This window comes from Chiloscyllium punctatum, chromosome 13 (assembly GCF_047496795.1).
Source record: "Chiloscyllium punctatum isolate Juve2018m chromosome 13, sChiPun1.3, whole genome shotgun sequence".
In the NCBI taxonomy this organism is placed as follows: domain Eukaryota; kingdom Metazoa; phylum Chordata; class Chondrichthyes; order Orectolobiformes; family Hemiscylliidae; genus Chiloscyllium; species Chiloscyllium punctatum.
Window position 1 is genome coordinate 27,533,575 of NC_092751.1, and position 21,429 is coordinate 27,555,003.

At 44.7% G+C, this 21,429-nt stretch overlaps 1 long non-coding RNA gene across 3 annotated transcripts in view; it reads right to left on the reverse strand.

Annotated features, from left to right (window-relative positions):
• Positions 1-6,025: 6,025 nt before the first annotated feature.
• LOC140484489 (uncharacterized) overlaps positions 6,026-21,429 on the reverse strand; it is a 110,733-nt gene continuing 95,329 nt past the window's right edge. For all 3 annotated transcript variants that reach the window (XR_011962189.1, XR_011962187.1, XR_011962188.1), the window contains one exon: positions 6,026-6,755. This is a non-coding gene — a long non-coding RNA (uncharacterized lncRNA). The remainder of the gene's footprint in view (positions 6,756-21,429) is intronic.

The window sequence follows — 21,429 nt, forward strand, 5'->3', positions numbered from 1 at the left end:
GAGGGCGGGAGACAAATTTGTTCAATAAAGGACACAGACTGTTCCATCAACAAAAATCGATTCTTATTATGTCACAAAGTTCAGTTGCAATGAAAAGTGTTTTAAAACAAAGTGGTTTTCTTAGATTTACAGGATATTCAGAATCATGTTTTTTTTCCCCCTTTGAATCTTATGGAAGAAACGGATTTCGGCCTTAATACACGTGTCACAGACACACCAACTGTAATAGGACAACAGTGTCCAAATATAACCAAGGTCAGCAAATGGACCTGTCAAGAAACATGAGATAAAATGACATGCAAACATGAGATACAAACTGAAAATGGTGGAGAAACAAAATAAAAACATGAAGAAGTATCTGCAGATAGAAACAGAGTTAACATATTGATTATGATGTGAAATTTCTGAAAAGTCAAAGGTTAATTCTGTGCATCTCTGCTCAAATTCTGCCAAATTTGTTGAGTTTTGCTCCAGCTCTTTCGATTTCTTTTTCTTTCTGAACTCTGACAAATTGTCTGATCTGAACGATAACAGCAAAGCCCCTGTCTCACTTGGATCTCGAGTAATTTGTTATGGACATTAAATGAAAAATTACAAAGTTCCTATGTTTGACAAGGCTCTAAATATTGATGACGTATTGGATTGTGAAAACGTGCCATGAAAATGTTGAAACAAAAACAGAAGTTGCTTCTAAAGCTCAGTAGGTCTGGCAGCATCTGTGAAGAGAAATCACAGTTAACGTTTCAGGTTCAGTGACCCTTCCTCAGAACTGATGGTAGCTAGGAAAATGTTGGTTGATATGCAGAAGGGGCTGGACAGCTGATAATGGAGATTGTTAGTGGCTAAACGTAGAGGGTGTGTAATGGAAGGCGATGTGAGAACTAGGCCTGGTGTATTATTGGTCGGGGGTGAGGACATTGGGGAGTTCAGGGCCGAAAATAATTGAACTTGATTTTGAGTCTGAAGGGCTGTAGGGTCCTCACACGGTAAATGAGGCGTTGTTCTTCCAGTTTGCATTGACGTTTCCTGGAACACTGCATCAAGCCTGAGATATTGGCCAGGGAACAGGATGCGGTATTAAACTGGCAGGCAACTGGAAGCTCAGGGTCATTTGTATACGTACACTTTGGATGTTCAGTGAAGTGGTCCCCCAGGCTACCGTTAGTTTCCCCAATGTAGAGAAGACTACATTGTGAGAAGCGAATCGAGTAGACTAATTGTGGGAAATTTCGGAAAGGTGCTGCTTCATCGGTACGGTGTGGTTGGGCCCTTGGATAGTGAGAAAGGAGGACAGAAGTGCGAACATGTTACACTTTAGGCAGCGGCAAATGAAGTGGGCCTGTGGTGGGAGTGAGGGCGGGGGTAATGGGAGTGAATAAAGAGTGAACCAGGCTGTCCTCGTCCATCCAGAAGGCGGACAATTTTGAGGAGGAAAATATGTATCTGGTGATGGCATCTTGCTGGAGGTGGGGGAAATGGTGGCTGATAATCCACTTCATGTGAATGCTGATGGGATGGTAGGCCAGGACAAGAGGAATTGTCACGCTGTTGCAGGAGGGTAGAGAGACGATGAAATTAGAAATGCAAGAGCTGGGTCAGACCTGGTTGAGGGCCCTCTCGAGAACAGTGCTGGGAAATTCTCAGTTGAGGAAGAAGGTGGACATTTTGGAAATTGACATCATCAGAAGCAATGCAGTGGAGACAGAAAAAATGGTGGAATGGAATGGAGTATGAGCAATAAACAGGTTGTGAGGGTGTATACTCCAGGTAGCTGTGGGAGTCAGTTGGATAATACTGGATATTAGTGGCCTGTCGATCCCCAGAAATGGAAACAGAGATGCTGAGGAAAGGAAGTGATGAGTCAGATAAAGCCTAGGTGAAAGTGAAGGATGGATGCAAATTGGAAGTGAAATCGATGTTTGTTTTTCAAATTCAGGACGAGAGAGAAGCAGAATCAATGATGTAAAGTATGCATTGGAGAAAGAGTTGTGGATGGGTCTGGAATAGAAGTGGAACAGGGAATTGTCTACATACCCCTTGAAGAAACAGGTATGACTGGAGCCCACGTGTGTATCCATGCACCCCCTCTGTGTGGCAGGAGTAGGCTGAAGCAATGGGTCTGCCCGGGCAGCTCTGTTTGTGGATTTTCAGGAGGAGATAGAAGTGAGCTCTGCTATCAGAGGACCATCAGCTTGGGGGCCGTTAAGTGGGGGCAAGTACGGTGTGAATGACCAGATGAAATGTGGTCAATTATCATAGTTGATACAATGGCCTGATGTGGTCATGGCCGGGACTAGCAGGTGATATGAGGAGATAACTGAGAGCTGGCCCTCAGTCTCTGCAATGTAGAGGTCAGTCCACCAGACTACAGCAGCATCACCCTTACCAGCACAGGCTGAATAACAAAGTCAGGTTTGGATCAAAGCACACGGCATACAGCCTGTACAGAGGGTGATTTGTTGGATTGGGTGAGGGGATGCAGAGAAATTAAGACAACCAATGTCACATCGAACATTCTCAATGAACAGATTGAGTTCAAGCAAACAGCAGAGGGAGAGGTCCAGGTGGAGGAAGAGTATTGGAGCTATTCGAAGAGTCTGTGGAACAGGGAACAGAATCTTTGCCCAAAGAAATGGGCACCGAGGAGAAGATGGTGGGAGAAGAGTTCAACGTCATGCCGTACCAGAAATTCATTAAAGTCGGGGCTCAGTGGGATAACGCTGAGACCATTGTTAGGTACATAACATTCAACATCAGAGTGTGGAAGGGTAGAACGGAGGCTGAAGGAACGACAGGAGGTGCATTTGGGGGAGGGGATGCAGTCCGAGTGCAGAGCACGGGTGGGAAGGTAGGTTCCAAGGGGTCATAGACATCTCTGTGTTATTGCATCTTGTGCACCTCATATATCTGATGAGCATGGCGAATGAGCCAGAGAAAGAAATAGAATTGGGGAGTGGTGCAGCCTTGAGCCAATGAGATGTGATGCATTTGCACAGATAAAATGTTGATATCACTGGCACTGCAATCACATGATCAGTCCTCAGGAAGTAACTGAATGAAAATGAATGTAATCTTATTGTAATTCCCTGATTTCATTGGAGTGACACTCAATTAGCAAAGTCTTACTTTTCTGAGATTTTAGACAAAACTGTGAAAACATAATAAATGTTGATGTTATCAACAGGACAAAGTCATCCATGGTTTTGGCAGGTATTAGCAAGGGCAGAGTTTATTTGTCATTCTCAAAAGCTCTGGGGAAGGTGTCATCGTTCAGTGAGGAAATTACCAGGACAGATTTTCCTCCAATTCCCATTGACCCCTGTTTACTCAGGGTCCGTGATGCCACATGAATCAAATACTACTTTGATGCAAGGGAAATTACTCTGATCTCACCTCAAAAGAGGTAAACCATTAAAATAATAAAAAGCAAAAGTGTAAAACACGGCTTGTTTGAAACATGTGCTCACTGTACTCACAACGTTTAAGGGAAAACTGATGCATGGACTTCTGATTTTGAGGAAAGGTTCATCCTATTTGTGATGAGTCTGTTTGGTTATGCACAGTGACACAGAGACAGAAAGACACTCCACTCTGGAACATGGGGAACAAAACAATCCTGTTCACGGTGCATCTCTCAGTGACAGATACACATTATTGTCTGTTTCGATTGGACATTGATCATCCCAATCTCAAAATTCACTGATGATCAATAGCAGAACAGAAGCCAGCGGCTCCCATCATCCCAGTTGGAAAGCAAAAAGGGAATGTGATGGTCAGATGAAGTGGGAGTAATTGGGGAATTGGTGTAACTTACGGTGGGAGTGGCAGAAGGAGGATGTAAAGGGAAAACATCAGTGGAAGAGCATGTAGCAGCGGAAGGGGTAGTGCAAGGGAAGTAGGAGTGTGAGGAAAGAGTAGGACGAAGGAGGAAGAATGAACGATGAAGTTTTATTGATAGGGAAAATCTTGTTTTTGGGGAAGCGGGATTGGGTGCGAAAACTTCACTGTTCAGGAAAATCGAGATCAGGTTTCCATTCAAAATTAAGAAAAGATTTCATGTTCTTTCTTTTCTATCACTTGATTCTTGTTAAGATGATACATGTACTCTATCTTTCTGTATCAAGTGCAGAGGATTTCTTTTCTTGTCTTGTGTGGTGTTTCAACATTTTTGATTTTTCTTTACAGTATGTATTTGCTTCCAATTCAAGGTAGACATGAGAATATGATTTGATCTCCTTCAGTTTGTCCATAACATAGAATTTAATTGAGTATTTATCCTCATCACACTAGCTGATTTAAACAAACAATGAATTAGTCTGTGTCCATCCTGCAGATGAAAAATGTCTCCAGCTCTGGCTATTGCAGTGCCTCCAAAAGGTTAATGATCCAGCGCAAGATGCCAAACCCTAGTTCATCCTAAATTATTTACAAGCTTTATGAATAAAACATGGAAAGTGTAAAAGGTGAATTCAACTCTGTGTCAAAAATGTTATTTCTGGCTTCCTCATAAAAGATGTTAACCAAATCACTCTGTAAATTGGCCAAAATAAGAAAAAACGGACTGGAATTCTCAAATCTTCCTCTGAATAACATCTGGGAAACAGGAAGGAAATCACGGTTTGTTTGTCATATTCATAAATGACGATGGTGAGCATGTGGAAAATGGGGAGGGGGGGGCAGTGGAATGCTGACCAATGTTGTGGATGACACAAAGCTGATCTGAGTGGCTCACAATCAGGAGAATATAAATAGATTATTCAGATAGCCAGATAAATGGCCGATGAAATGTAACACTAAAAAATGTGGGATGATGCATGTCAGAAGTAATAGGACAAGTGAGTACTCAAACTATGAATAGGGAGGGCTAAATTTGCTCGTTTTTTCTTTGCAGCAGGGAAGGTTGAGGAGGGAACCTGCTACAGGTATACTGGAGTATAGGGCTATGGAGAAGATGAATAAACAGAAGCTGTTTCCCTTCGTCAAAGGGTCAAAAACAAAGGAACACATTTTTGAAGTGAAAGGCAGGGATTTGAGAGAGGATTTGTGGAATGTGTTTCGTACTGAGAGAGTGGTATGAATCTGGAATGCATTGTCTCGGAGGGTCGTTGAGGGAGGTAACCTCACAAACATTTACAAAGCCTTTGGATGTGCACTTGCTGGCACAGACGTGATAGGCCTTTAATTCGTTTCATGATTCTATGCGTTGGCAGCCATGAATGCTCTGATATATTCTGAAGCAATAAGCAATGGCAGTTGCTGGTTTGTTCCTTTGACTGGACTCAGTAAGTGGCGAGATCACAAACCAGAATCATCTCATGGAGTTCCAGCATCCAAGCCATCTCTGGGAATATCCAGGGTATTTCACATGCTCAGTTCAAGCATTGTCTAACAACAACACGAGCATTTTTCCAGCTGTTTACCACCATTATTATAGCTACAGCAATGTCATGGACACAGATTTTCCTTCAATATAATGCAGACTTCTAGCTATGAGGTTGCTATTTCTCTGAAGCATAATAAATTACTTCCCAGATATTCACTTTGATAAAAAGCAAGTTTTGCTGTCAGTTATTTATCACAGAATTCCCCACTCCACTCCATCCCTTCAAAATTTACCCTTTAATATTTTCTTGTGCATTGTCTTCCTGATCTCTCACACCTCAATCCCTCACATCCCCCACACTCTTCTTCCTCATTTGTGAATCGCTGATAAACCTGAGCCTCGTCTCTATCATTTATTCCAACTTCCATCTCACAATGTGAACTGATATGATTCCTTCCCTCAGCATGGTCATTAGACTGTCCATGCCTGATGTGCTATTCATCTCAACCTTCTACTCAGTTTCTGACTCGCTGCTTTGGTTACCAAACTCCTGGTTTATTAGTTTAAATCCATTCGACATGCTCGAGCAAAGCTCCCCAAAAGGATGTTGTTGCTCCTCCAGTTAAGATGCAATCTGTCTTTTTTGTACAGGTCCCATCTGTCCTGGAAGAATTCCCAATAATCCAAAAATCTGAAACCAGCAACCATGAACTAGACTTTTAATAACATGTTAAGCTATACCGCCATCCTTATCCTTACCTCTTTTCCATATGGCACGGGGAGTAATTCCGAGATTACAGAGGATTGTTCTGTCTCTCTCTCACACACACACATTCACACACACAATCAGACCGACACTACAATACTTTGCAGAAGAATACCAATAACCTTATAAATAGTCAGAATCTTAACTGGAATGAAGGATTTAGTTAAAGAAAGGACGAGAGAAATTATATTTCTTCTGAATGTCAGTTTGCTCGCTGAGTTGGAGAGTTCATTTTCCGATGGTTCATCACTATCCTAGTGAACATTATCAGTGAGACTCCGGTGAAATGCAAGTTTATGTCCCACTTTCTATTTAAGTGTTTAGGTTTCCTTGATTCAGTGATGTAATTTCCAGTATTAGTGATTTCATGCCTGGTCCGTTTCCTCAGAGAGTGTTAGATGGAATCAAATCGATGTGTTTGTTGATAGAGTTCCGGTTGGATTGCCATGCTTCTCGGAATTCTTGTGCGTGTCTTTCTTTGGCTGGTCCTAGATGGATGTGCAGAGCCAGTCAAAATGATATACTTCCTCATCCGTATGTAAGGATCTAGTGATAGTGGGTCATGTCTTTTTTCTGATTAGTTGTTGTTCATGCATCCAGGTGGCTAGTTTTCTGCCTGTTTTTCCGATGTAGTGTTTGTTACAGTTCTTGCAAGGCTTATTCTTCCTGGAGCAAAACAGACAAAGATGTGAATTATTGTGGTGCTCATAAGTATGAAGAAAGCTGCAGAGTAAAACAGGAAAACTCTGTTTCCGTTAGTTGGCATTACAGCATCAAGGAGTTCTAATTTCAAAATGGTCAGCAAAAGAGCTGGGACTGAGATACTAAAATATTTCTTTATTGAGAGAGTTGTTAGGATTTGGATTAGACTGCCTGGGAGATTTGTAGATGACGATTCAATAAAGAATTGGATATATATTTTTAAATTATGAATTTAATGGGCTACAGAGATAGGGCTGGCAAATGGAAGGTGCTTGGGAAACATTACTGGAGCTGGTGCACACACAGTGGCCAATGGCCTCCTCCTGTACTTTAAAGGCTTGTACTCTATCATGTCTATGATCCAAATAAAAATCAGTATCGAATTATTTCCCATTTTAAGTGCTCGCAAATATCTGATTATTTGGTGCAGGATAAACATTTAAAATGCAAATATTGCAAGGTCAGTCTCATCATGTAGTCTATTTATTACTCAGAACATGAATATTTTAAATGTTATTTTCTGATAACGAAAACAAATATATCATTGCTTTGGCACAAATCTCTTTGAAAAGCTCTGACTTTTCCCTCACACCATAATGTGTTCTTTTTGTTCACTGTCAACATTTCATATTAAGTATCATTCTTTCTAAAAATCGGCAGTTTTCAAATTATTCTTCACTAAAATTTGATAACATAAATCATTCACAGTGCATGTTGAATTATTGCTATTTCTAAGTTGCTGGCTATTAGCTGAAGTTTGTACATTTCACTGAGAAATTTAACTGATTGATTATATATAGATGTATAAGAATGCTAATTTCATTTGATTGTCCAATCGTTTACTCACTCTGAACATGGAATCATTGAGAAGCCGACCATTTTCAAAATGTTGGAGTGGCAATGCATTGTTTTGAATCCTGACATTGAATATATAATTCTGATCACAACAGTTAGGTACCATGTTCTTTATTCGATATAAAATAAAATGTGCATTCTTTATTTTTGTGTTACAAAAAATTGATAGGAGTTTATACATTACTCCCATAAATATAGAATCGACCCAATTGTTTTCAGAGATTATTGCTCAGTTGAATAATCATACTTCATATCTCATTTTTGTCCAATTCACGAAACATAGCTAATAGTTGATTATTGTTCGGGTCAGTAAACTCAACACCTTGCAATGAGCTACGCTAAAAATGGCTTCCAAAAGATTTGGAATCATTTACAGTGTTACTGGAATTCACAGTTGCCTGTGATGCTGAGTGACACACTGACCTGCTCCTAAATCTGTGCAAAGAGTTTCTAACCTGGGTCAGGGCAGTTAGTCAAACATTTCTTCACAAAAAATGATTTGGAATCCACCCTGGGAAAGGTGGGAGCTCGCTAACAGACTATTACTGGTCTCAGTGTAGCTACAAATAATGTCCAAATTAGATATCAATGGCTACCCAGTAACCAGGTTTTTAAAAAAAACATCTCCAGTCAGAGCCTGGCCCGTTGGGTAGATGTGTCAACATGCAGTGTCAGAATCACACCGCGCAACTTACTGATGGTGCTGACACCTGGCCTACCTCCCAGACTCCATACATCTGCACCCTGGACCAGATGCTGGGAAAAGACGTTAAAAAGTTGAGAGTCTGATGCACTTTCTTGAGTCTCACAAAGAAACCTCTGAAACCATACCCAATAAATGTCACCTTCATTATCACCAGTATCAAAATGAAATTTTACATCTCTGTGGATGACCAGAGATTAATACACGGTTCACCAAACAGAATATATCTGAAGAAAACAGCAGCAAACGGCAGGCCAAGAAGCACGTTAAGAACTGAACTTGGCAGATTCTGTTTGGTGTGTGGTGACCTACACATATTGTACTGGCACTCAGGTAACTGTAACAATGCACAACGTAAATGTAAGTTTTGACCTAATACCTCGTCAAAGCTTCCTGATCTCACACACATCACTCCCTCACACACTCAAGAATTGATGAGAACCTACAAGCTTGGTGAAACAGGAATCATAGTGCAGGCCCTTCAGCCCTTGACATCCTGCCGACATTTTATCCTGTTCTAAGATCAAACTAACCTACATACCGTTCATTATACGATCATTCATGTGTCTGTCCACACACCCACACTCTCTGCGTAAAGAACCTACCTCGGACATCTCCCATAAATATTCCTCCAATTACCTTAAAATCGTGCCCACTCATCATAGCCATTTCCGTTTTGGGTGAAAGCTTCTGGCTATCCACTCTATCTATGCCTCTAATCATCTTGTCCACCTCTATCAAGTCATGTTCCATAGAGCTGCAGCATAACCTCACTGCTTAAACTCAACCCCCATGCTAATGAAAACATCATCCGGCTTCTTAAGAACCTTATCAACCTGGGTGGCAACTTTGTGAGAGTTATGACATGGATCATCAGATCCCACTGTTACTCCACAACGTATGAATACTACATTTAACCGTGTATTATGCATTCAAATTTGACCTTCCAAACTGAATTGCTTCACAATTTTCCAGGTTGAACTCCAACTGTCTCTTATCAGCCCAGTTCACCCTCCTGTCAATGTCCAGTGCAAACTACAATAGACCTCCACATTACACACAATTCCACTATACTTTGTTAATTTGAAAAACTTACTAATCCACCTTCCCTCTTCCTCATCGAAGTCATTTATAAATATCACAAACAGCAGAGGCCCCAGAACCGATCCCAATGGATCACCAATGGTCACCGAGCTCCAGACTGAATACTTGCCATTTACCATCCCGCTCTGTCTTCTATGGACCAGTCCATTCTTCATCAAGACAGGCCGGTTTCCCTGTATCTGATGCGTCCTTACTTTCTGAATGAACCTACCATGGGGAAATTTACCAAACGCCTGGTTAAAAACCATGTACTCCACATCCACGACTCTCGCTTCTTCAATGTGTTTGATCCCATCCTCAAAGAATTCAGTAAGGTTTGTGAGGCATGACCTGCCCCTCACAAAGCCATGTTGACTATTTCTAACCAAACTGATTTGGAAGTAATCATAAATTGTGACTCTCAGAATCCTCTCCAAATCTTTGCCCAATGCTGATGTAAACTGACTGGTCTGTAATTCTCAGGATTATCCCTATTCCATTACCTGAACAAGGGAGTTACATTTGCCACCCTCCAATCATCTGGCACTACTCCAATGGAGAGTGAGGACGCAAAGATCATCTCCAAAGGTACAGTAATCTCTTCGCTCTCTTCCTGTAGGAAGCCAGGGTGGATCCCGTCTCGCCTAGGAGATTTATCTATCCCTATGTTTGTATTTCAATCAGTCTGTACTTCACCTCACCATGTCTACTCACTGTCCAACTATCTGATTGACTGCTTTCCATTTCAGGGCTCTATACAGTGCTGCTTTCCTGAACACATATTGTTCCCTATAACCTGTTAATCATGGAATGGAAAACATGGGAAGGCACCAATGCCTTCCTGATGAAAGGCTGATGCCCAAAGCTTTGACTCTCCTGCTCCTCAAATGCACCTGATATGTTGTGCTTTTCCAGCGCCACAGTTTTCGACTCTGATCACCAGCATCTCCAAAGGGCTGTCCCCTCTGCACACTAAGCAGGCAATTAATCAGCAGAAACTCGCTGTATTTAGAGCTGACCGTTCAGTTCTGGAAAGTTGCATTTGATGAATACATTTACTGAAAACGAAATTACTATTCAACAAATATTCATTCAGTCCCAGAGTTACAGTTTTGGTTCATGGATTAGGCAGCTTGATAACGAGCAGTCAATGACTGAAGAACTCCGAAGTACAGAGTATTCCAGGTAATATATTCCAGGCTGGATGTGCTTTCCCTTAATGTTGGGTATGTTATCGGACAGGCAGATGTGATAAGGGAATGAGCTGACACGTGGAATTGTGACATTTTTGCCATTACAGAGATGTGCATGAGGGAGGTCAGGGCTGACAACTCAATATTCTGCGGTGCAAGAACTATAGGCAGCAGAGGAGAGGGGTAAAGGAGGAGGTGGTGATGCATTATTAGTCATTATGGAGTCAGTTGCTGCAGAAAGAAGGGAATTAAATCGGAAAGAGAAGCTTAAAGCAGGTACAAATTGAGCAGGTCAATGGAGGCAATTACCATTTGTGTAAGGCTAAACTTAAAACGGAAGTGGAAGCGTAAATATGAGGCGTGAAAAAACATTAGCGGGTAGTATGAGCGGGTTGAGAGAGATAGGGAGTAGTATATGATTTGGGAGGGGCTTAGAGATATAGGGAGGGGTGTAGGGTTTGGAGTGGATTAGAGCGATAGGCAGGCGTGCAGGGTTTGAGAGAGTTATGGAGTTGTATATGGTTTGAAGGAGGTTGGAGAGATAGAGAAGGGTTACGGATTGGAGGGGGTTGGACGGATAGGGAAATGTGTAGGTTTGGAGGCGTTAGAGAGATAGGGAGGAGTGCAGGGTTTGAGAGAGATACGGAGTAGCATAGGGTTTGGAACAGGTTAGTGAGATAGGGAAGGGTGTAGGGATTGGAGGGGATTAGAGAGGTAGGGAAAGGGTTCGGTGGGGTTGAGTAAGTAGGGAGAAGTATAGGGTTTAGAGGGTTCAGAAATATAGGGAGGAGAGCAGGGTTTAGAATGGGTTAAGGAAATAGAGTGTGGTGCAGGGGCGAGAGTAGGTTGAAGAGATAGGGAAGGGAGTAGTGATTGGAGGAGTTTAGAGAGCTAGGCAGGGGTGCAGTACTTGGAAAGGGTTAAGGAGATAGGGAGGGGTGTCGGGTTTGAAGGAAGTTAGAGAGATATAAAAGGGGTACAGTGCATGGAGGGTGTTATAGAGATAGCAAAGGCAGTAGGGGCTGGAGGACGTTATATAGATGGGATGGGTGGAAGGTTTGGAAGAGGTTATAGAGATAGAGAGGAACGTAGGGTTTGGGGAAGGAAAGAGAGATAGCAAAGGGGGTAGGTATGGAGGAGGTTTGAAGCTCGTTGTGTCAGATCAAACACTGACACAGAAACCTCCTGCTGACTCCCCCCTCCCTCAGCCTCACGGTGTCAGAACAAACACTGACACAGAAACCTCCTGCTGACCCCCCCCCCCCTCCCTCAGCCTCACGGTGTCAGATCAAACACTGACACAGAAACCTCCTGCTGACCCCCCCCCCCCTCCCTCACGGTGTCAGATCAAACACTGACACAGAAACCTCCTGCTGACTCCCCCCTCCCTCAGCCTCACGGTGTCAGAACAAACACTGACACAGAAACCTCCTGCTGACCCCCCCCCCTCCCTCAGCCTCACGGTGTCAGAACAAACACTGACACAGAAACCTCCTGCTGACCCCCCTCCCTCAGCCTCACGGTGTCAGATCAAACACTGACACAGAAACCTCCTGCTGACTCCCCCCCCCCCCCCACCCCCTCAGCCTCACGGTGTCAGATCAAACACTGACACGGAAACCTCCTGATGACTCCCCTGCCTCAGTGTTCCTCTACATTGAACAACACTTGGAGGAAGCAAAGAGACTGACAGAGCTGGCGGATGTATACTGTGTGGGCCATTTCAAAACCACCACCAAGAGGAGCTCAGCAGCAGCATTACTGATCGAGGTGGTCGATTTAAAAGGACACAACTGCTTCACTGCGTCTGCACCGGGTCAGGGGGGAACGACTGATAGGTAGAAACATCCTTGACCTCACCATCACCAACCTACCGGCTGCAAACACATTGTTCAATGACTGTATTGGGAACGGTGAACTACCGCACACAGTATTTTTGGAGACATTTTCCACTTTTACATTGTGAAGACCCCTGTGTATATGTGACACCATCACTGTGCTCCAATAGATTTTGGAATTTTGCACTGGCCTGTATGAGGTGGTTCGGGTCATTACCAACAGCAGCAGAATTGTACTCCAGTATAATTTTCACTATCACTGCCTGGCATATACTTCACGTTATCCTGGCCGTCAAGCCAGGGATACACCCTTGATAAATGGAGAAAACAGGAAGGCCTGACTATAGTAGCACCAAATACACCTCCGAATGAGATGAAGTTACTAAATTGGGCCACTTACTCACCACATGGTATAAATAGCAAATGAGACACAGATGTAACCAGTGAATCAGACCTAATCTCTACAGTCTGGGTGAGTAGTGGTGGACAATCACACAACTCACTGGAGGAGAAGAATACACCAATACCACCTTCCTGAATGATGGAAGGGCTTAGCACAACAATAGAAATCTAAGGCTGAAACATTCATAGCAATGTTCAGGCAGAAATAGTCTCCTCCAGATGGCAGTCTTCAGCTAATCCGACTCACTTTGTGTGATGTCTACAAACAGCTGGAGGGATTGGAGAAGGCAAAGGCTGTGGGCCATGATAACATTCCATTCCGGCTGTTCCTGCTGGGATACAGCACTGGGACCTACCTGACAATGTTGGAAACTATCCGGGTGTGTTTTGTAGACACACAGACAAAACATCGGACAATCAGTGACTACCCCATTGCTCTAATCCCTGTCATTAATGAAGGAATGACAGATGTCACCCACAGTGGGGTCAAGCAGCACTTCCTCAGTACTAACCTGTTCGGTTAGTACTAAAGCTCAGTTTGGGCTCTCATCCCTTGGGCTCATTGAAGCCTTGGTTTAATGATATACAACAAGAGAACACACAGCTGAATTCGAGAGGTGAGGTGACAGTGACTGCACTTTTTACATGATCATAACTGCATTTGACCAAATGTCATATCCAGGATTAACGTCAAACCTGGAGCAAATAGGAATCGTCTGCACTGGCATGAGTTATACCTGGTACAAAGGAAGGTGGCTGGGGTTGGTGGAGAGCAGCCATCTCAGCTTCACCGCAGTTCCCCAGGGACGGGGTTTCTGGGTAAGCCTGTAGATCAGAAATGTAAAGGTAGGACACCATACTCCTACAGAATAATAGGGACAACTGGCGGTAGTTGAACTGGACAGTTATCATACCTCAAGTAAGGGAGAGATTGAGTAGGACAGTCCTTTAGTCACCCAAGGAATTGAACCCACACTGTTGGCATTAATCTGTATTATAAACCAACCATCCAACTGATCGAGCTAACCAAATCCTCACACAGCTCTGTGTGATAGATATTGTAATATAATTCCATTCAGATATGTTGGTAAACACCTCTGGAGCAGGTGGAACTAGAAGCAAACTTCCTAGCTCAGAGAGAGGGACAGCATCAGTGAGCTGTAAGAGTGCTCTCTGCCCTAGGCCCTATAATTTTCAGCTGCTTCATAAATGACTGTAAAATCACAAGTGAGGATGTTTGCCAATGATTGGACAGTATTCAACACCATTCATGATTTACTCAGATACTGAAGCAGTCCTTGTCCAAATGTAACAGAACCTGGAGATATGCAGGTTTGTGCTTAACAGTGACAATCCCATTTCCATTACACATGTGCCAGACAACGATTACTGATATCAATGGAAAATTGAACCACATCCTCTAACGTTCAATTCCACCACCATCACTGAACAAACACCAAACAATATTGCGGGGATTATCGTTAACCTGAACTGGACTGACCATATGATTTCATTACCTATTCCTGTGAAGGGCTTATGCTAAAACATTGACTTCTCCTGTACCTCAGATGCTGCCTGACCTGTTTTGATTTTCCAGCGCCACTTTTTGACGCACATAACTTCATTGGCTACAAGAATATGTCAGGGACTAGAAATTCTGCAGGAATAACTCACCTCAAAATTTCCAAAAGCCTGTCACCTATTGCTAAGACACATGTTGAATGTGTGTGTGATTAAATACTTCCATTTGCCTGTGTGAGTGCAGCTTCACCCCTCATCCACTGACGATCAGTAGCAGAAATACCTGCCATCTAATCAATACTCTGCAGAAATTTATCCAGGCTCCTTACAACGTACCTCTGAAACCCCCGACCATCGAGAAGGACAAGGGAAGCAGATACACGGGACCCCCACCGTGTTCGCGTTCTGTTCCAAGCTATCTACCATCCTGATTGGGAAGTATATTGTCGATCCTTCAGTGTCACTGTTTTAAGTTCCCTATCTATCAATAAATGCCGTCCCAATCACATTTCATGAATAAATTAACAGAAAAATTTTTACTCGACCTGTTCAATACTGGACACTGTGTTTTGGGTTTTGTGAGCTCCGGCTGGTTGGTCCAGGCAGTACCTTGCATGTTGTGAACAGCTGAAGGGATATGCTGTTTGAAACAATCTGTCAGTCTCTCAGAGGCATGGCCCACATACTGAGCATCACACAGACACTGGCATTCTCATCCCACATTACTGAGCTTTGAGATAGACAGAAGCAACTGAAAACATACTCATATCTGACTGGAACTGTTTAAACACACAGTGATATTGTTGCCACGAAAATTATTATGAGTGAATATTTAGCAGGGAGAAAGTGAGGACTGCAGATGCTGGAGATCAGAGACAAAAAGTGTGATTCTGAAAAAAAACTCAGACGTTCAGCCAGCATCTGAGGAGCAGGAAAATCGACTATTTGTTAACAATATTAATACAAGGGAAATAATTGTATATTTTCAAAGTTCTTGTACTTAATTGTAATTTGTTCTTGGGTGTGGCAATGAGACTCATCATTTCAATGCTGCTTACTGTGAGTTTTCATCATATTGTTGTTATAACAGTGTACTGAATAAATGGATGGATTTTATGCTTGTTGGACAAACTATAAGTTGGTATTATGAAAGGATATCGGACCTTTAGTAAAGAGACTTTGCTGTTAATGTTTAGAACAATGCTGCAAACATTTACACAGAGATTTCCAGCTCAATTCAAACACAAGGTTGTTGGGCTGGGATCATGCTGGCCATCACTAGAGCTGCACAATTCTGTTTGGATACTGACATTGTGGGGCTAACATACACTAGATATGGTTTATGAGGGATTCAATGTAAGATGCCATGTGCTGCAGGAGTCCATCACCTTTATAACACATTCATTCAGGATCGGGTCGAAGGTGCAGAATTACAGAGTTTAGGTGGCACGCAAGAAGAGATTTACTTGCAAGATATGGCTGTTTATAGGTCATTGTTATAAATATTGAACTGCATCTGGACCAGTGCCATGTGCTAGTCCATTGACCAGTCTGCCCTACACACATCTCCCTGTTGTTCAGGTGTACCTCTAATCAGTCTATTCTGAGGGAGTGTGTGTGCAACTGCCCAGCTCCAGTTGGGAAGCTCTTTGTCAGATTTTGGAGATGGCCAGTGTTTTGGAGGTCCTAGTGAGACCCAATAACACTGTGTCGGAATTCAGGCTTTTCCTCAAAGTCATTTTCAACAGCTTTGCTGCCTACAAGATGGTGTGTTCACTGATCTGTACATGAATCGGTTGTTTACTACAGTCACTGAATTGTGTAATAGTTAAGTGTGCGCTCTGGTAATTCAATTATTGTTCACTTCAATTGTTTTCAACTGAAAAACAATGATGGTTGGTTTATTTTAAAATATGTAAGAAATAAAGTGATATTAACTCTTCATTACAGAAAATGTGAAAGTGACCTGTTATATATTTCCCATGAACTAATCAAGCAACAGTCAGATATTGTCTGTAAAGCAGGATTTTGTGAACAGGACAATGTCCCAGGCAACATCACCACCCTCTCTGGTAGGTTCTGTCCCACTGACAGGACACAGCCAGACAAAGGGCGACTGCTCATTGGTATATAGTCAATATAGGGTGGGGCGGGGTGGTGGCTCAATGGCTCAGTGGTTAGCACTACTGCCTCACAGCATCAGGGTCCCAGGTTCGATTCCAGCCTCAGGCAAATGCCTGTGTGGAGTTTGCAAATTCTCTCTCTGTCAGCGTGGGCTTCCTCCCACAGTCCAAAGATATGCACCTCAGTTGAATTGGTCATGTTAAACTGCCCATAGTCGTCAGTGCATTAGTCAGAGATGGTCGGTGTGGACTGATTGAGCTGAAGGGCCTGTTCCCATCCTGAAAGGAACCGAATCTAGTGATAGTGCTGGATCCTGTGGTTGCGAGACTGCTCTGCAGCAGGATAGGGTGGAATCAATAAAAGGGAATATATAATTGATCACATCATCACCGATCTGTCTGCTGCAGATACACCCCTCCATCTCAAATATCAGTAAGAATGGTCACTGCACAATGGGGAGCAAGGGTTACCTTCACATTTTGCAGACCCTCCTCACTATGATATGTAGCCCCTTGAGTACTGAATGGGATAGAATTTAAACAGATTGAATAATTAATGATGATGCAGCCATGAGGTGCAGAGGGCCATCAGCAGCAGCAGAATCATACTCTGTACAGCGCATACATTATGCAACTTCACACCCGGACATACCTCCCAGTGTACAGTAACCATCATGGCCCGATATACCTCCCACTGTACAGTAACCATCACACCCCGGCAGACCTCCCACTGCACATTAACCATCACACCCCGACATACCACCCACTGTACAGTAACCATCACACCCCGACATACCTCCCACTGTACAGTAACCATCACACCCCGACATACCTCCCACTGTATAGTAACCATCACAGACCGACATACCTCCCACTGTACAGTAACCATCACGTCCCGACATACCTCCCACTGTACAGTAACCATCACGGCCCGACATACCTCCCACTGTACAGTAACCATCACGGCCCGACATACCTCCCAATGTACAGTAACCATCACACCCCGACATACCTCCCACTGTACAGTAACCATCATGGCCCGACAACCCTCCCACTGTACAGTAACCAGAACGGCCCGACATACCTCCCACTGTACAGTAACCATCACACCCCGACATACCTCCCACTGTACTGTAACCATCACAGCTCGACATACCCCCCACTGTACAGTAACCATCACGGCCCGGCATACCTCCCTCTGTAAAGTAACTATCACACCCCGACATACCTCCCACTGTACTGTAACCATCACACCCCGACATCCTCCCACTGTACATTCACCGTCACGGTCCGACATACCTCCCACTGTACAGTAACCATCACGGCCCGACATACCTCCCACTGTACACTCACCGTCACGGTCCGACATACCTCCCACTGTACAGTATCCATCACGGCCCGACATACCTCCCACTGTACAGTCACCGTCACACTCCGACATACCTCCCACTGTACAGTAACCATCACACCCCGACTTACCTTCCACTGTACAGTAACCATCACACTCCGACATACCTCCCACTGTACAGTAACCATCACAATCCGACATACCTCCCACTGTACAGTAACCATCAGGGCCTGACATACCTCCCACCGTACAGTAACCGTCACAGCCCGACATACCTCCCACTGTACAGTAACTGTCACGTCCTGACATACCTCCCACTGTACAGTAACCATCACGGCCCGACATACCTCCCACTGTACAGTAACCGTCACGTCCTGACATACCTCCCACTGTACAGTAACCATCACACCCCGACATACCTCCCACTGTACAGTAACCGTCACAGCCCGACATACCTCCCACTGTACAGTAACCGTCACGTCCTGACATACCTCCCACTGTACAGTAACCATCACACCCCGACATACCTCCCACTGTACAGTAACCGTCACAGCCCGACATACCTCCCACTGTACAGTAACCGTCACGTCCTGACATACCTCCCACTGTACAGTAATCATCACACCCCGACATACCTCCCACTGTACAGTAACCATCACGACCCGACATACCTCCCTCTGTGCAGTCAACATCACATATCGACATAAATCCCACTGTACAGTAACCATCAAAGCCCGACATACCTCCCTCTGTACAGTCAACATCACATATCGACATAAATCCCACTGTACAGTAACCATCACGGCCCGACATACCTCCCACTGTACAGTAACCATCACGGCCCGGCATACCTCCCACTGTACAGTAACCATCACGGCCCGGCATACCTCCCTCTGTACAGTAACCATCACACCCCGACATACCTCCCACTGTACAGTAACAAACACACCCCGACATACCTCCCACTGTACAGTAACCATCACACCCCGACATACCTCCCACTGTACAGTAACAATCACACCCCGACATACGTCCCACTGTACAGTAACAATCACACCCCGACATACCTCCCACTGTACAGTAACAATCACACCCCGACATACCTCCCACTGTACAGTAACAATCACGGTCCGACATACCTCCCACTGTACAGTAACCATCACGGTCCGACATACTTCCCACTGTACAGTAACCATCAAAGGCCGACATACCTCCCACTGTACAGTCAACATCACATATCGACATACTTCCCACTGTACAGTAACCATCAAAGCCCGACATAGGTCCCACTGTACAGTAATCATCACACCCCGACATACCTCCCACTGTACAGTAACCATCACGGCCCGACATACCTCCCACTGTACAGTAACCATCACACACCGACATACCTCCCACTGTACTGGACCCATCACACCCCGACATACCTCCCTCTGTACAGTAACCATCACAACCCAACATACCTCCCACTTTACAGTAACCATCACAACCCGACATACCTCCCACTGTACTGTAACCATCACACCCCGACATACCTCCCACTGTACAGTAACCATCACAACCCGACATACCTCCCACTTTACAGTAACCATCACACCCCGACATACCTCCCTCTGTACAGTAACCATCACAACTCAACATACCTCCCACTGTACAGTAACCATCACACCCCGACATACCTCCCACTGTACAGTAACCATCACACCCCGACATACCTCCCACTGTACAGTAACCATCACACCCCGACATACCTCCCAATGTACAGTAACCATCACACCCCGACATACCTCCCACTGTACAGTAACCATCACACCCCGACATACCTCCCACTGTACATTAACCATCACAACCCGACATACCTCCCACTGTACAATCACCATCACACCCCGACATACCTCACACTGCACAGTAAACATCACGGCCCGACATACCTCTCACTGTACAGTAACCATCACACCCCGACATACCTCCCACTGTACAGTAACCATCACACCCCGACATACCTCCCACTGTGCAGTAACCATCACACCCCGACATACCTCCCACTGTACAGTAACATCACGGCCCGACATACCACCCACTGTACAGTAACCATCACACCCCGACATACCTCCCTCTGTACAGTAACCATCAAACCCCGACATACCTCCCACTGTACAGTAACCATCAAACCCCGACATACCTCCCAATGTACAGTAACCATCACACCCCGACATACCTCCCACTGTACAGTAACCATCACGGCCCGACCTACCCCCCACTGTGCAGTAACCAACACACCCCGACATACCTCCCACTGTGCAGTAACCATCACGGCCCGACATACCCCCCACTGTACAGTAACCATCACGGCCCGACATACCCCCCACTTTAAAGTAACCATCACGACCCGACATACCCCCCACTGTACAGTAACCATCACGGCCCGACATACCTCCCACTGTACAGTAACCATGACACCCCGACATACCTCCCACTGTACAGTAACCATTACAACCCGACATACCTCCCACTGTACAGTAACCATTACACCCCGGCATACCTCCCACTGTACAGTAACCATTACACCCCGACATACCTCCCACTGTACAGTAACCATCACGGCCCGACATACCTCCCACTGTACAGTAACCATCACAACCCGACATACCTCCCACTTTACAGGAACCATCACGGCCCGACATACCTCCCACTGTACAGTAACCATCACACACCGACATACCTCCCACTGTACGGTAACCATCACACCCCGACATACCTCCCACTGTACAGTAACCATCACGGCCTGACATAACTCCCACTGTACGGTAACCATCACGGCCTGACATTCCTCCCTCTGTACAGTAACCGTCACGTCCTGACATACCTCCCACTGTACAGTAACCATCACACCCCGACATACCTCCCACTGTACAGTAACCATCACAGTCTGACATAACTCCCACTGTACAGTAACCATCACACCCAGACATACCTCCCACTGTACAGTAACCGTCACGGCCCGACATAACTCCCACTGTACAGTATCCATCACACCCCGACATACCTCCCACTGTACAGTAACCATCACACCCCGACATTCCTCCCACTGTACTGTACCCATCACGGTCCGACATACCTCCCACTGTACAGTAACCACACGGCCCGACATACCTCCCACTGTACAGTAACCATCACAACCCGACATACCTCCCACTGTACAGTAACAATCACACACCGACATACCTCCCACTGTACAGTAACAATCACACCCCGACTTACCTCCCACTGTACAGTAACCATCACACCCCGAAATACCTCCCACTGTACATTAACCATCACACCCCGACATACCTCCCACTATACAGTAACCATCACAACCCGACATACCTCCCACTGTACAGTAACAATCACACCCCGACATACCTCCCACTGTACAGTAACCATCACACCCCGACATACCTCCCACTGTACAGTAACAATCACACCCCGACATACCTCCCACTGTACAGTAACCATCACACCCCGACATACCTCCCACTGTACAGTAACCATCACACCCCGACATACCTCCCACTGTACAGTAACCATCA